The 15,096-nt window shown below is 41.8% G+C and overlaps 1 protein-coding gene across 3 annotated transcripts in view; it reads right to left on the bottom strand.

Moving 5' to 3' along the window:
* Nucleotides 1–15,096, bottom strand: part of LOC100562035 (leucine-rich repeat and fibronectin type III domain-containing protein 1-like protein) — a 131,005-nt gene that overhangs the window by 58,487 nt on the left and 57,422 nt on the right. For 2 of the 3 annotated variants that reach the window (XM_062962530.1, XM_003222868.4), the window contains exon 2: nt 264–441. The exons of the other annotated variant lie outside the window; for it this stretch is intronic. The gene's annotated coding sequence lies outside the window, so the exon portion shown is untranslated. The remainder of the gene's footprint in view (nt 1–263; nt 442–15,096) is intronic. 3 annotated transcript variants of the gene reach the window in all.

Below are 15,096 nucleotides of genomic sequence, written 5' to 3'. Positions count from 1 at the left end.
AGGGAAGCTGTAGTAGATAGATGCAGGCAGGTGTTAAGCTAATTTGTTATGAGGAGATGTAGGGCAGAATGAGAGAATAAGCTGGTCTGTGTTGTGAAGATATGAAGGGCAAGAAGAGACAAAACTCTGAGCTTCACATCCTGATATTACTTGTTACTGATGTGTATGGACTATGGACAATTTGGTTCCCTTATGAGGAGCAGCAGCTAAAACCCACAGTGAGACTGAACAACGGAAACAGAGGACAGGTATTGTGTTCTTACTTTCAAGCAATCACCAAGTTCACAGCCAGATGTGCTTCAGCTTCCTCAGATCCATTTTCATTAGTTAGATCATTTCTTCCAGCTCTCCTTGACAACCCAGATGCATGCCTGCACAGATTCGCCATTCCCCAGTCAATGCAGCAGTTACTCTCCATGGAACCCAACGCTGCCATCCCACCTGAAAAGAAAAAAAGACCCTTGCTATTATTGTTGACTGATGTCAGATTATTATTATTGGTGGTGGTATTTAATAATTAACAGTTTCGCAATCTAATAGGTGTGTGCGACATAATGTTCACCATCAATGACTTGGATTCTATCCAAGAATCGAGAGACCAGAGGCATATCATTGGTTAATGTGCCGTCTTCCAGGCTGCATCACTTTTTAATCATTGCACCACTGTGATTCTATTTCTGGTGATTTTTGCAATTGTATACCTTTCAACTGTTTCAATTTAGAAGAAAAGAAATAGCATTGGGAAGAATATTTTATTGTAAGATATGTTTGGAGCTCTTTAATCAGAAGTTTGGGCGGGCATCTTTCAACAGTGCCTTAGTTATGAATTCCTGCATGACAGCAGGCTGGATTGGTTATTCCATGACCCTTAGGGGGTCCCTTCTAGCTACAGCTCAACTAAACTTGGCTTAATAGATCACTCAAGCCTGCCTTCCCTGTTTGATCATTCCACTCTGCATCTCGTTTCAAGGGTGGTAGCTGGAAGCTAATTAAGCAGAACGATCTTACAGAATGAGCCAGGTACACCCTGAATGCCATGGCAACCAAAGCTTGATGTCAATGTTCCACTATATCCCTTTCAGCAGCATCCTCAATTCTAAATCAGGGATTGTGTCACAAGGCAACACCTGGGGACAAAGTGGAGAGAAGTAATACAGATGGCAATGATCCTTGCTTGGAGATTCAGCACCTGCAGGAGAGGTAGGATGCAACTGTGAATTGCCTGCCATTCAAAAGAATCCAGTCTGATCTTCTATGGGTTTGTTGAAAGAGGAAACAACAGGAATAACTGCTCAGCAAAAATTATTTTGAACCACAATTTTCTGGTGCAATTTTTGCTTCCCAACATCTCCCCCAGACAACCACATTTGGCTGATATTTTTCTCCATCTACACAATTGTGTAGGAAAAGACCACAATGTAGTAGAATCCAAATCTGCCATAGAAAGTGAACCCTGTTTTTGAAAAAACACTGCTGGGAGGTCTCAAACAGCCAAATGATAGTGGGACAGCAGAAGAGGTTCTTTCATCAGGCCAGCCTATTGTGAGATTGGAGATTGGCAGCGTGAACCACTACCTGGCAAAGGGGAGAAGATCTATACTTGCCAGCAGCAAACCTCTTTGCAAGTGTCTTGAGTCTCATTCCAAGTGAAAGGTGGGAACTGAGTCAAACCAGTGACTGTCACTTCCCTAGAACCGGACTGTTGACAGTTCATAGAAGAATAGAATCTTTGAGCTGGAAGGGATTGCAAGCGCCATTCAGTACAACCTCCTGCCATGCAAAAATACACAGCTTAAACAGTCCTAAGATATTTCTATCCAACCACTCTTTCAAAACCTCTGAAGATGGAGAGTCTATTCCACTGACAAGCCATTCTTACAATAAGGAAGTTCTTTTTGATGTTCATCTGGAATCACTTCTCTTGTAATTTGAATCCCTTGGTTCATGTTCTAACTTCTGCAGCAGTAGAACACATGTTTTCAGATATTTAAAGATGGTTGTCATGTCACCTCTCAATCATTTCTTCTCTAAGCTAAATATGCCCAGCTCCTCAAGTCATGCTTGAAAAAGCTTGGTTACCAGACCACTGATCATTCTGGTTGCCCTTCTCTAGACACATTCAATTGGTACATTTGATCCAAGCCCCTCACTAGCTTGCTAACGGACCAGTATTGAAGGATTAAAAAGAGGTTCCCTTTTCCTCATTTACTCTCTGATTATCCTGGGTTTCTTTTAACATAGCAGCTTTGTACACAGCTTCACTAATGGAGCACAAGTGCCTGGGGACCAGGCTTCTAAGGTTAGAAGCCTGGCCCTGAAGTGATAGGGCTGAAAAGAGATTCATGTAATATTTTGATACTACTGTTGATTGTACCTTACAATTGTTTGTTTGTTACAGGCTATCAGGCTAAGAGTAACCCACTGAGCCCTCAGAGGTAGGACATCCTGCTTTGTACACTATTGTATTGTTCCAGGACTCCAGACTTCTTAATCCCATACCATTGAGATGGTGAATCTACTCTGGTTTGTAATTTGAATTTGAAAGGAGTTATTAAAGGTGCTGAAACTACTTGGGAAGAAATTTCAGCACTTTGGAGAGCTACTTTAAACCCTGGATTAAAACTTGGAATGAATTTGCCATCCAACTGAGACAGGAGCCACCTGCTGCTGCTCAGAAGAAACAGCAACCTATTTACCACCATTGAGTAAAAAGGGGAGACAGATTCAACCAATTGGCCAGCCTAGTTGCCTGCTTGCTCTGCACAACAGCAGGCAACTTCATATGCAGAATCAGTGATGTATTCCATCAGAAAAGTGGATTTTATTCCAAGGGGATACCACAGATCCTCTAAAAGAAGACATAAATAATCTATTTTCATTCCTTTGTGCAGCCAGCAGGCAAATGGAAGACAGGCAGCCCATTAGCTCAGCAGGAAGAGCTCTGCATGGCTAGTTATAAGCTTGGTTCCTTCCTGATGAATTCTGCCAAACTATCTGAACAAGAGAAGTTTAGCCTGAAGTGGCAGGAAGTGTGATAGTGCCAGTACATGGCTCTTCCCAAGGCCCTCTCTTGCCAGGGCTTGCAAATGAGAATCATTGAGTCCATGGGAGATGAGAAAGGGGAGCATGAGAGACAGGCCAGGAAGGGGCCATTCCTGACAAAATGAGCCCTTGGCATGCCTCCTGATCTTAACAGCTTGCTTCCAGATGATGATTATGATAATCATCATCATCAATGGTCATCGAGCTGCAATTGGAAATAGTAACGCTGGGCAATCTATCTACTGGCATCTAAAAAGCCAAGAGATTAAGGGTTTGAAGATGGGTACTGGATCAAATTATCCCAGTAGGCCCTTTGTATGTGTTAGCAGGCCTGCTTTCGCCCAGGCCATTTGCTTGAACCTTGCCTCCAGACTCCAAACATACACCAACTCAGAAAGAGCAATCTCTTTATACTTGCTGCTGCTTGCATACTTTAAGAGGATGCAAATGAGCAAGAAGTGACAGCAAGAAAAAAAAGCAGCAAAGCCAAGAAACTCCAGATGTTAACAGTGAGTCTATTGCAAGAAGAGGGAAGAGCTTCCACCTATACTGATGATCCTGTTGCCCTAGTCTTGAAAAGGGGTAATACCAGCTGAGTGTCAAAAGAATAAAAGTTGTAAGCTGCTCTGAGTCCCTTTGGGAGAAGGGGCAAGATATAAATAAAGCTTCATTTATTCATTCAAAAGAGTGAACCTGTGGCAACTATTAAGCTCATCATGAGATCAGCAGAGAAAGAATTGGACATAAAGTGTTTCACACTATGCCAGACGTACTCCAGATGTTTTGAACTTCAGCTCCCAAATGCACCACGCAGCCTGGCCTGCATTTAGGAATTCTCAGAACACAATTATAGCACCATGATTCTACTTCACCTGCCATGGTGATTTCCTACGAAACTTGGGATTTGCAGTGCATTGGTGGAAGCATGGTGTAGTGCTTTAAGTGTTGGTCTAGGACAGGGGTCCTCAAACTTTTAAAGCAGAGGGCCGGTCCACAATCCTTCAGACCGTTGAGGGGCCGAATTATCATTTGAAAAAAAATACGAACAAATTCCCATGCACACTGCATATGTCTTATTTGTAGTGCAAAACAACAACAACAATGAAAGAACAATACAATATTTTAAAATGAAAACAATTTTAACCAACATAAACCTATCAGAATTTCAATGGAAAGTGTGGGCCTGCTACTGGCCAATGAAATAGTCAAGTTAATTATGATTGTTGTTGTTGTGTGCCTTCAAGTCATTTCAGACTTTGGGCAAGCCTAAGTCTAAAATTATTTATTTATTCATTTACTACATTTATTTATTACATTTATATCCCACCCTTCTCACCCCAAAGGGGACTCAGAGCAGCTGTATGTGCATACAATATATTATATTATTAGCATAGCACAATATTAGCATTATATATTACTACAGTAGAGTCTCACTTATCCAACATAAACGGGCCAGCAGAACATTGGAAAAGCGAATATGTTGGATAATAAGGAGGGATCAAGGAAAAGCCTATTAAATATCAAATTAGGTTATAATTTTAATACAAATTAAGCACCAAAACATCATGTTATACAACAAATTTGACAGAAAAAGTAGTTCAATACGTAGTAATGCTATGTAGTAATTACTGTATTTACGATTTAGCACCAAAATATCACGATGTATTGAAAACATTGACTACAAAAATGTGTTGGATAATCCAGAATGTTGGATAAGTGAGACTCTACTGTATATTGAACTCTACCACTATACTGTAATATTATATGTAATATATAACATATAATTAATATTATTATATGGTATTATTATTAGTATTATATTGTATAACATTATAATATTATCAATATTATATGTATATACAATATATTATAGTATTAAAAATAATATAAAAATATTATATTATAAAACTGAGGGCGGGGGCCAGGTAAATGACCTTGGAGGGCCGCATCCGGCCCCCGGGCCTTAGTTTGGGGACCCCTGGTCTAGGACTTATGAAGATCTGGGTTAACATCCTTACTTGGCCATGAAACGAACTGAGGGATTTAAGACAAGTTATACATTATCTCAATCTCAAAGCAAGGCAATAGAAAAAAACCTCAGCAAACAAATCTTGCCAAGGAAACTGTAGTATGTAGTATTCAGAAATAACTTGGAAGGCACACAACAATAGCAACAGCAACAACACACGGAACACCTGACAGAAATCCTACATAACTCTCCCTAAACTGGGATTCTCCAAGATGTTGCCTTGTCAGTTAAAATGGAATCATAGCACCATAATTGTGTTGTGTGAAATCACTATTGCCAATAGGTTGAGACGGTTCTTATCCTGGATTAAGGCTCAGAGTCAAGTTAACTTTTTTAGCCACAGGCCATGTCAGACATAATCCAGACTTAGAAACCAATTACAAGCTTTGGGTCCTGTGTGCTTGCTACAGAAATTCAATTTTAGAGTCATCCATTAGTTTCGGAGGGGTGAAACACAATTCTATCACCTTTTGTCCAAAGAGAGGGTAAGATAGCCATTATTGCTTTGGATGTTCAGGGGCAAGTAGGAAACATTAGAGATTGGGCAGGATGTTCAAACAAGGACCATCAGCAGCTGGTTTAAAAAGAATGATGAGACATAGTTGCTTTCGAAGCCCAGTAAAGTAGATTGTGTATAATGCCCCCAGTTTCTCCTTTCCTCTCAATGCCTTCTAACCCTTCGTCTAAGTTTCTTAATGACTTAGACGAAGGGTTAGAAGGCACTATCATCAAGTTTGCAGATGACACCAAACTGGGAGGGATAGCTAACACTCCAGAAGACAGGAGCAGAATTCAAAACGATCTTGACAGACTAGAGAGATGGGTCGAAACTAACAAAATGAAGTTCAACAGGGACTAATGCAAGATACTTCACTTCGGCAGAAAAAATGGAAATCAAAGATACAGAATGGGGGACGCCTGGCTTGACAGCAGTGTGTGCAAAAAAGACCTTGGAGTCCTCATGGACAACAAGTTAAACATGAGCCAACAATGTGATGCGGCTGCTAAAAAAGCCAACAGAATTCTGGCCTGCATAAATAGGGGTATAGTGTCTAGATCCAGGGAAGTCATGCTCCTCCTCTATTCTGCCTTGGTCAGGCCACACCTGGAATACTGTGTCCAATTTTGGGCACCGCAGTTGAAGGGAGATGTTGACAAGCTGGAAAGCGTCCAGAGGAGGGCGACTAAAATGATTAAGGGACTGGAGAACAAGCCCTATGAGGAGCGGCTTAAAGAGCTGGGCATGTTTAGCCTGCAAAAGAGAAGGCTGAGAGGAGACATGATAGCCATGTACAAATACGTGAAGGGAAGTCATAGGGAGGAGGGAGCAAGCTTGTTTTCTGCTGCCCTGCAGACTAGGACACGAAATAATGGCTTCAAACTACAGGAAAGGAGATTCCACCTGAACATCAGGAAGAACTTCCTCACTGTGAGGGCTGTTCAACAGTGGAACTCTCTCCCCCGGGCTGTGGTGGAGGCTCCTTCTTTGGAGGCTTTTAAGCAGAGGCTGGATGGCCATCTGTCGGGGGTGCTTTGAATGCGATTTCCTGCTTCTTAGCGGGGGGTTGGACTGGATGGCCCATGAGGTCTCTTCCAACTCTACTATTCTATGATTCTATGATTCTATGAAGAATATTTTCCAACCAGATTATTAGGGGAAGATAGCATGCAGCTGAGAGGAATGAGTACTTTCATCAACCGAACTTTATTAACTGCTGGCACATTCTTCTCACTACTGTGTTGATTCTTAAACAAATTATGTGAGCCAAAGGACAACATGTACTGGAGAACAAATATCCTCCAGACTCTCTTTGAAATTTAGTTCTGGAACCACATTTGTGCTATAAAAATGATCCAAATAGAAATAACTATGATTGAATCATTTCATTTGATCCTTTTCATAGAGGTATTGGGTGACAGTGGATGACCAGACCTTTTTCAGACTGTTGATGGCATTCTTGGCCAACTAGAGGACTTCAAGGAGTTGTAGGTCGGTCCCAAAACACCCGAAGGGCCATAGGGAAGTATCCCCACTCTATATCTAAGTGGCCTAGTTGTCTGAGCTACCTTTGGGTTGGTTCCATTCAAAAGAGTTGAAGAATCTTAACCTCAAACATGTCTGATATTTACTCCAACAGTTAGATAAATATGAACGCACTTTACATTCTCTGGGCAGTAAACCTGTTTCAATCCTCCAAGCAAACAAACAGGAGAGACCATCTGGATATACGCAACATGCTTGTAAAATAATCCAGAGTAAACAGGGCCCCAGACTGGGTCATTCCTAAGTCAGTAGGGCATTGAACCTGCTCCAAGTTTTAGCCCAACATTTAAAAAGCTGTGCAAGGCACTGAAACCATTTGGGTAATAGGGTGCAGCGAACTTCTTTGAAGTTTGGATTGAAACCCAGAATGGATTCACTGTTCCTGTTCATCTCAAAACCATCAGCTGTCTTGTCCATAACTTGACTCCACATGATATATTTGAAGCCTCCGTTCATTGTTATGTATGTTTACACTATATACCCAGATTGGATTTCCTCTACAAATCTTTCAAAAACTAAACACAGGTGGTTGCTTTCTTGACAATGTCGCATTGGGACAGCTTCCAAATTCACAAAACACCCACCACCTACCCCACAAAAAAACTCAAATTCTATTTTATTTTTTTATGTATTATGTGTTATTTTACATCCTATCCTCAAACAGCACCAATCTTGTGGAATCACTTATGTTCAATTAACTAGTGGCTAAATACCATTCCTTTGCTTTTATTGTTCTAGATGTTCAGCTGATCCAAACTTTAAAGGATTCAGTTTATAAAATCTCCCTTGACATGACAACGTGTCAAACAAAACCATCTGGCTCTCTGCAACAACACCAATCTCCTCCACGCAGACAAGGCATCTCTCTTGTCCTCCCCAAAGGTAGAAAATAACATCCTATCATAAAGCTCATGTTCTTCACAAAGGCAGCAAAGAAACATGGGCAATGCTGCCCTCATATATCTCTGGTGTTGATGACAGTTCTGGAAATGACAGCTTTTAGACAACTATCACTACAGACAACTTATAAACAAGTATCACCATCAATTTCTATCTTTTCTAAAGAGGTTGTGGACATTGTTGTAACTGTAAGGGCAAGAGAGATGACAGCCAAGATCCTGTATCAGAAGCTATAATAATGTCAGAGTTATGTTGCTGACATGAGTTACAACCATCTTAGTAAGATGCGATGAAGTAGAACAGAGCACAGCACAAATGTCCTATTGAGCATCGTGTCCTGATCCAAAAAATCTCCTGACGTATTTGTTCCAAAGTGCAATGTGTCCCAAGCATATAAGACATCCAAATCCACAATGCATCCCAATGTGCAACATATCCTAATGCACTATGTGGCTGATATGCAATGTGTCCATATCGAGACGTAGAATGGTCCCAATTCTCACGTCGCAATGAGAAATGTATCCGAGTACTCAATGTGTGCTGGTGCCCAACATGTCTCAATATGCTCCAACTTGCAATGTATTCCAAGTACAATGCATCCTGATAATCACTGTATACTGTAAGGCATCCAGATGGGCATCCCATTACCCATTGGTCCAAATATACAACATGTTCCAAGCAAAACATGTCCCACTACGCTTTGGGACCACTGTGCAAAGGTCATGCTACTGACTCCATTTGCATAATGGTGCTATAGTTATCGCTATAGAGCCATTGTGCAGGAGGAGTCAATAGCATGGCTTTTTGAGAATGCAGTACTATTCACCATATCTACAGTGGATACATTCCCAGACTTTGCATGGATACACGAAACTACAGATAGTTGCAAACCCTATTGAAATGAAGGCTGTCTGATAAAATAATACCATGGAGTCATGATGGCAGACGTAAAACATGTCTAGAGAAAAAATTGTCAGACATGGATAGATGAAACTATGCATAATGGTCTCGTGGATATTGGGGTCGTACTGTCTGAGCATTGGGTAACACAGCAATTCACCCTTGTGCAATCATAAGTCAGTTTACGACAATGTAAATAACTAACAGGATGCCAGCTTATCCTATTTATTATGGCATATAAGTGTTCTGGACCACAGCCCACTTAATCTGATATATTGTCCTTGCTGAATCAGCCGCCACTCTTATTTTTAGGTGTTGTTTTTGCTGAGGATTCTATTTTTATATGGTGTTTTACATGCCAAGTTCTTGTAAGCTGCCTTGCAGACTTCTTTACTCTGACAGGCAGAAGGAAAATGTTGGAGGTTTTTTCCAAATAAATACATAAATCACCAGGAACAAATAAATTGCGACCCCACATTGGGGAACAGCAACTTTGCCCCAAAGGCTTCCCCATATCTCTTTTGGGAAATGTCATCTTCAGCCCAGGAAAAGCAACCTATAAATGGCCCTTTTGTCAAGCGACACATTTAGAAATGAACACTGTGAGAAAGCACAAAGCAATTATCTCTGATGAATTACCCAGCTTTAGTGTAGTCACTGCAAACTGTGCCTTAGAAACAGAATGGTAAGGCAGTTCCTTTGAGCAGATGAATAGGTAGAAGACACTGTACGTCCACCATGTGTTTTTACACAGACTCAGGCCAGTTGGTCTTCCTCTGACAGAACACGCAGATTAAAACTGACATCCTGTTGGTGACATACACACAAATAATTTAACCTTGTGCCTGCAGACAATATGACCCCTGTATTTCATTCCTGAATTTTGCATGGATATGTGAAACTGTGGAAAACAGATAATCCTATTTATTTACTATATTTCTACCCCGCTTTATTTCACCCCGGAGGGGACTCAGAACAGCTATTGAAAGAGTTCTTCCATTCAAAGTAACCAAAGTGTCCCACAGGGCCACTCAACCCTTAACCCACATCTATTCACATCCAAAGAAGAGAAGAGGGAACCCACTGACACTGGACTGGAGGAGGACAAAGAAAATACAAGTCACCTGTTCAGGCCTCAAAGGAGAAGGTGGTGTCAACAAGCCCTTCGGCAACCAGTTTGTAGTGACATTTTCCAAATCGTGTGCAAATTTGTATGGAAATGAATCCTGATGATTTCCATGCAGCTCAGAGCTGGATCCCCAAAGAGGCCAAGGATCAAAATTAATTCCCCTTCTCACCCTGCTCTTCGCCATCTCTGCCCCTGAACTTGATGTCGTAGCATGACGTGAGCTCAGTGGGAGCCTGAGCGGGAACTAAAAAGGGAAATTTGACTATCAAGGGCTACAAGGAGTTTGACAGAACCAGCTCCCTGTTTTCCCTTCCCTGCCTTTTATGTAGCTGAAGTATAACATGAAGCTCCTAATCCCTAGACAATGCCGAGCTTTAAAAGCCACACCGTGAAACCACGCGCCTGTGGTGAACTCCCAGGATAGGAACAAAGAGGCGGATGTGAAAGCGCTCACGACAGAGGCACAAAGGCCCTGATTGTGCGCCTGCCACGTTTCTCTGGGCTGCGAAACACTCCAAAACCTGCCAAATGCCATGAGATCTGAAGATTGCTAGAAAATGCTACTACAGTCAATGAGGGCAGTCCAGAACAATGTTCCCAGATCTCCAAGCCTTGAGTTACAGGACCTAAGCCTTCTTCATTGGTCCTTAGGGGTAGAGAGAGGAATCTCAGAACAAGAACACTGGCTTCAAAAGTGTGTATATAATTGTCCTTATTAATTAGATAGACTTGAGCCTTTTTATTTGAATGGTAATCCTTGTACCATTATGGCTGATGTTTAATTAATCATGTTCAATAACATCATCAGAGTTCTTCCCTTGTAACATCATCCTTATTCTGTAACATCACAGGAAGCAGATATTGTGTCTTGGTTTCAGACCTCACCTCTCAAATCTAGTCCAGCAAAGCTGCAAGGTGCTTCTCCTGACTTGCACCACGGGTATCCCATCTCAGAGTGTCCTGCCCTGGTGAAAACACAACTCCATTAAGCTACTAAATCCCACAAGTTGGATGGGAGGGAGCATTCTGATGTTTTACTTTCTATGACTCAGAGAAGTTGGCTGGATTGGTGTCACCCAATGAAGTAACTCGTGGTGTCACTTCTTTTCCATCTAGGAGCTAGATTTCCAAAAGTCCTGTTCTGCCACTCTGGGGACATGCCCTTTAGGCATCCTAATCTTCAAACAAAAAGCACCAAGTTTGTCTGGGAGGCTGCCCAAAAAACCAGCCATTTGTGTGTCACCACTCTCTGATGGTGTCACGTGGTGTGGCACCCACTGCATGCCCCAATGACACCACTGCTAGGGCTGAAATACCGGTAACTGTTGAAGAACATGTGATGCATCTAGGAACATAAAGAATATTTTTAATATTCATTTTCTTCCCAACCTATACAACAAACCTGAGAAGAAAATGGGGGAGATTATTAGGTGCACTCTACTTTGCAGCTCTTTATAGGAAAATGCATTTTGTCCATTGAATTGCGCTGTAACTGGCTTCCGACAAAAATATTGTTTTGTTCAGTAAACATGTTTGTGGAGCAAAACAATATCACATTTTCTTCCCAGAAAAAACATATGTATATCTGGATAGATTAATCTTCCTGGAAGAGAGTCCCAAAGTGTTCAAATGTTGTGCAGAAACACTCATATTCTCACGGTGAAAATTGTTAGAATCATTTATCCTTTCAGACAAGAATGAAATAAGGTTTTATATCCCTAGATACAGCTGCCGTGCTTTCTCCCTAGCAAACATTTGCCTATTTACTCACTGGAAGAAACAATTGCTGTGTGTCAGTTCCCCTTAACTTCTACAGCCGTAACAGCTGGAAAAAAACGATTAAGGTCCAGATTCCCTGATGCAAAAGAACATCAGACAGGAGGTTCTTCCATGTCTCAGCCCACCTCCCACACCCTTAAAAAAACAACCAAGAGTATCCTAATCTGCATACAAATATCCAACTATAAAAGAGAGGAACCATCGGAGGTGCTCCTAGAGAAGTGGACAATTCCCTCTTGTGGACTCAGAACACACACACCCCAAAAACCCCTAGGCCCTCCACATTTTCCCCCACGGCCACTTTTTTTGTCTAAATATTACCAAATAGTGTCTCAAATGCCATTTTGTTCCTCATTATCTTTCAGACCCTATTCATCTCTCTCACTCAAATCCACCTCTCTCACTCAAATGTGTGACCTCCTGGATTCTCTTTTCTCTCTTCCACCTGATAGAGAGAAGATAGAAATAGGGAGAAAAAAGACTGTGAAGTATTATGAATGGAAGACAGTATTGTCAGGACACTCACACACACCACTAAAAGTGCCTGAATGAGGCACAGCGGGTTCATGAATGTCTCACCTGGCAGCTTTCTAAGATCCTGATAAGTCCCAAAAGCAGACGCAGAATTACTGCCAACACAGCTAGCTGATAACCCAGCCAAGAACAAACGGATGAATGGTACTCAGAGACCTCCAGGGCATCATCCACTCACTACACAATGTCATTCCTCTGGCTTTTGGAGTCTACCGCTGGTATTTCTCAGTCTTTCTTTGAAGACTTTCCGACTCAGTTGGGCCATTTTTCTCCTACTGCCAAAAAAGCAGTCTTAACGGCTGAAAACATGGTGTGTCGTTCACTCACACAAGCCCACACACGGGAAGATGTCAACACACTTTACTCTTTCATGTGCTTCCTTTCAAAGGACTGCCAAGTGCTTAGATTCTGACACCAGGGTCAGCATCCTACTCGTAACTTATGCAAACATGAAGTCTAATCTACACCCACATAAGTCAGTTTGGAATTGTTGTGGAAGGTGGCATTCTCTACCTACTTTGTGCAATGATCAAACCCCCGTTCCAAACCAAAAAAAAAAAAATCTAATCCAACTCCTCCCCACACAACAAATTCAAATTTACAAGATAGTAGAAAATATCCAACTATATTACTACCAGCATATGTGTTGTCAAAGGCTTTTATGGCCAGAATCACTGGTTTGCTGTGAGTTTTTTGGGCTGTACAGCCATGTTCCAGTGGCATTCTCTTCTAACATTCCACCAGAATAAAAAATTGGGAGGGGTTTTGAAAATTTCGGGGTACAGGCCTGAATTATCTGCATCTGAGAGGTCTGTTGAAGGTGAGACAAGTGGAGTGTATATATATCTTTGGAATGTCCAAAGGGAGAGAAAGAATTCTTGTCTGTTTGAAGCAAGGGTAAATGTTGCAATTAGCAAACTTGATTAGCATTGAGTAGACTTGCAGCTGCAAAGTCAATCAGTAAGGGTATTTGCATATGGGTAGCCTGGCTCTTGTGCCTGGAGGAATTCTTTGTTTGGGGGTGGTAACTGTCACTTGATTGTTAGCTGTCCAAAATTCTCATTTGAATGGTGTTATTTATTTATTTACAATTTATTTACAACATTTCTATCCCACCCTTCTCATCCAAGGGGACTCAGGGTGGCTTACAACAACTGGCAAAATTCAATGCCAAACAATCAATAACAACAGCAACACATCTAAAATCATTTACAATAATCCATAAAATACAATAATCAAGCTTAAACCATATAGTTACTTATTACCATTCTTCAAGGAACCATTGCACATAAACCTAAGTCCAGACCATGTCGATACAGTACCGATTCATTAAATGCTTGCACACAAAGCCATGTCTTAACGTTCTTCCTGAAGCCCAGGAGAGTTGGGGCCTGCCGGATCTTACTGGGGAGGGTGTTCCACAGCCGAGGAGCCACCACCGAGAAGGCCCTGTCCCTCGTTCCCACCAGCCACGCCTGTGAGGCAGGTGGGATCGAGAGCAGGGCCTCTCCAGACAATCTTAGTGTTCTTGATGGTTCATAGGAGGAGATACGTTCGGACAGGTAAGTTGGACCAGAACCGTTTAGGGCTTTGTAGGTCAAAACCAGCACTTATTTATTTATTTTATATTTATTTACTGTCTTGATTCTGGTGTTTTTTTAAAATACTGGTAACCAAATTTTGTTCATTTTCGTGGTTTCCTTCTTTCTTTTGAAATTGTTCACGTGCTTGTGGATTTAAGTAGCTTTTCTGTGTAGTCTGCCATGATGGTTGTCAGAGTGGTCCAGCATTTCTGTGTTTTCAAATAGTATTCTGTGTCCAGTTTGGTTCATCAAGTGCTCTGCTATAGCTGACTTCTCTGGTTGAATTAGTCTGCAATGCCTTTCATGTTCCATGATGCTCAGGCTGCGTTTGGTGATCCCTATGTAGACTTGTCCACAGCTGCATGGTATACGGTAGACTCCTACACAGGTTAGCGAATCCCTCTTAATCTTTGCTGAACTTAGCATTTGTTGAATTTTCTTAGTGGGTCTGTAGAGTGTTTGTAGGTTGTGTTTCTTCTTATAGCTAGCTCAGTGTTCCAGATGTTTGGGACTTCAGTTCCCTGAAAGCTGGGAATCCAGCTTGGCCACCCGTCCAAAATTCTGGGCACTGAAGCCCAAAACATCTGGAAGACCAAAGTGAAAAATGCTGACCAAAATGCTAAGTATTTAGATCATTCTCCAAGACCCAAGGATGCATCATCACTGTGCATTCAGCTCTAGGAAGCCCCCAGATGGCGTAGTGGACTAAGTGACTTGTAGGTTGGGTTGCTGACCTGAAGGCTGCCAGGTTCGAATCCCACCCGGGGTGAGTGCGGATGAGCTCCCTCTATCAGCTCCAGCTCCATGTGGGGACATGAGGGAAACCTCCCACAAGGATGGTAAAAACATCAAAACATCTGGGCGTCCCCTGGGCAACGTCCTTGCAGACGGCCAATTCTCTCACTCCAGAAGTGACTCAAGTTGCTCCTGACACAAAAAAAAGCTCTAGAAACACAGATGTGTGTTTTTATGTCATTCTCTACTGTCCACCAGCCAGTAAACAGTTGTTTTACAGGAACTGCAGCAATTAAAAGATGGGCTGGATGAAACTGAGACATTTTGTAGACTTACCTGTGCAGAACTTTATGTTATAGAATCTTGGTCCAGGTTTCATCCTCAATCTTTGGAGGACGCACGCAGACGCAGGAGAGACAAA

Source organism: Anolis carolinensis, unplaced genomic scaffold (genome assembly GCF_035594765.1).
Source record: "Anolis carolinensis isolate JA03-04 unplaced genomic scaffold, rAnoCar3.1.pri scaffold_10, whole genome shotgun sequence".
NCBI lineage: Eukaryota > Metazoa > Chordata > Lepidosauria > Squamata > Dactyloidae > Anolis > Anolis carolinensis.
This window is presented reverse-complemented; position numbering and strand designations above follow the sequence as displayed.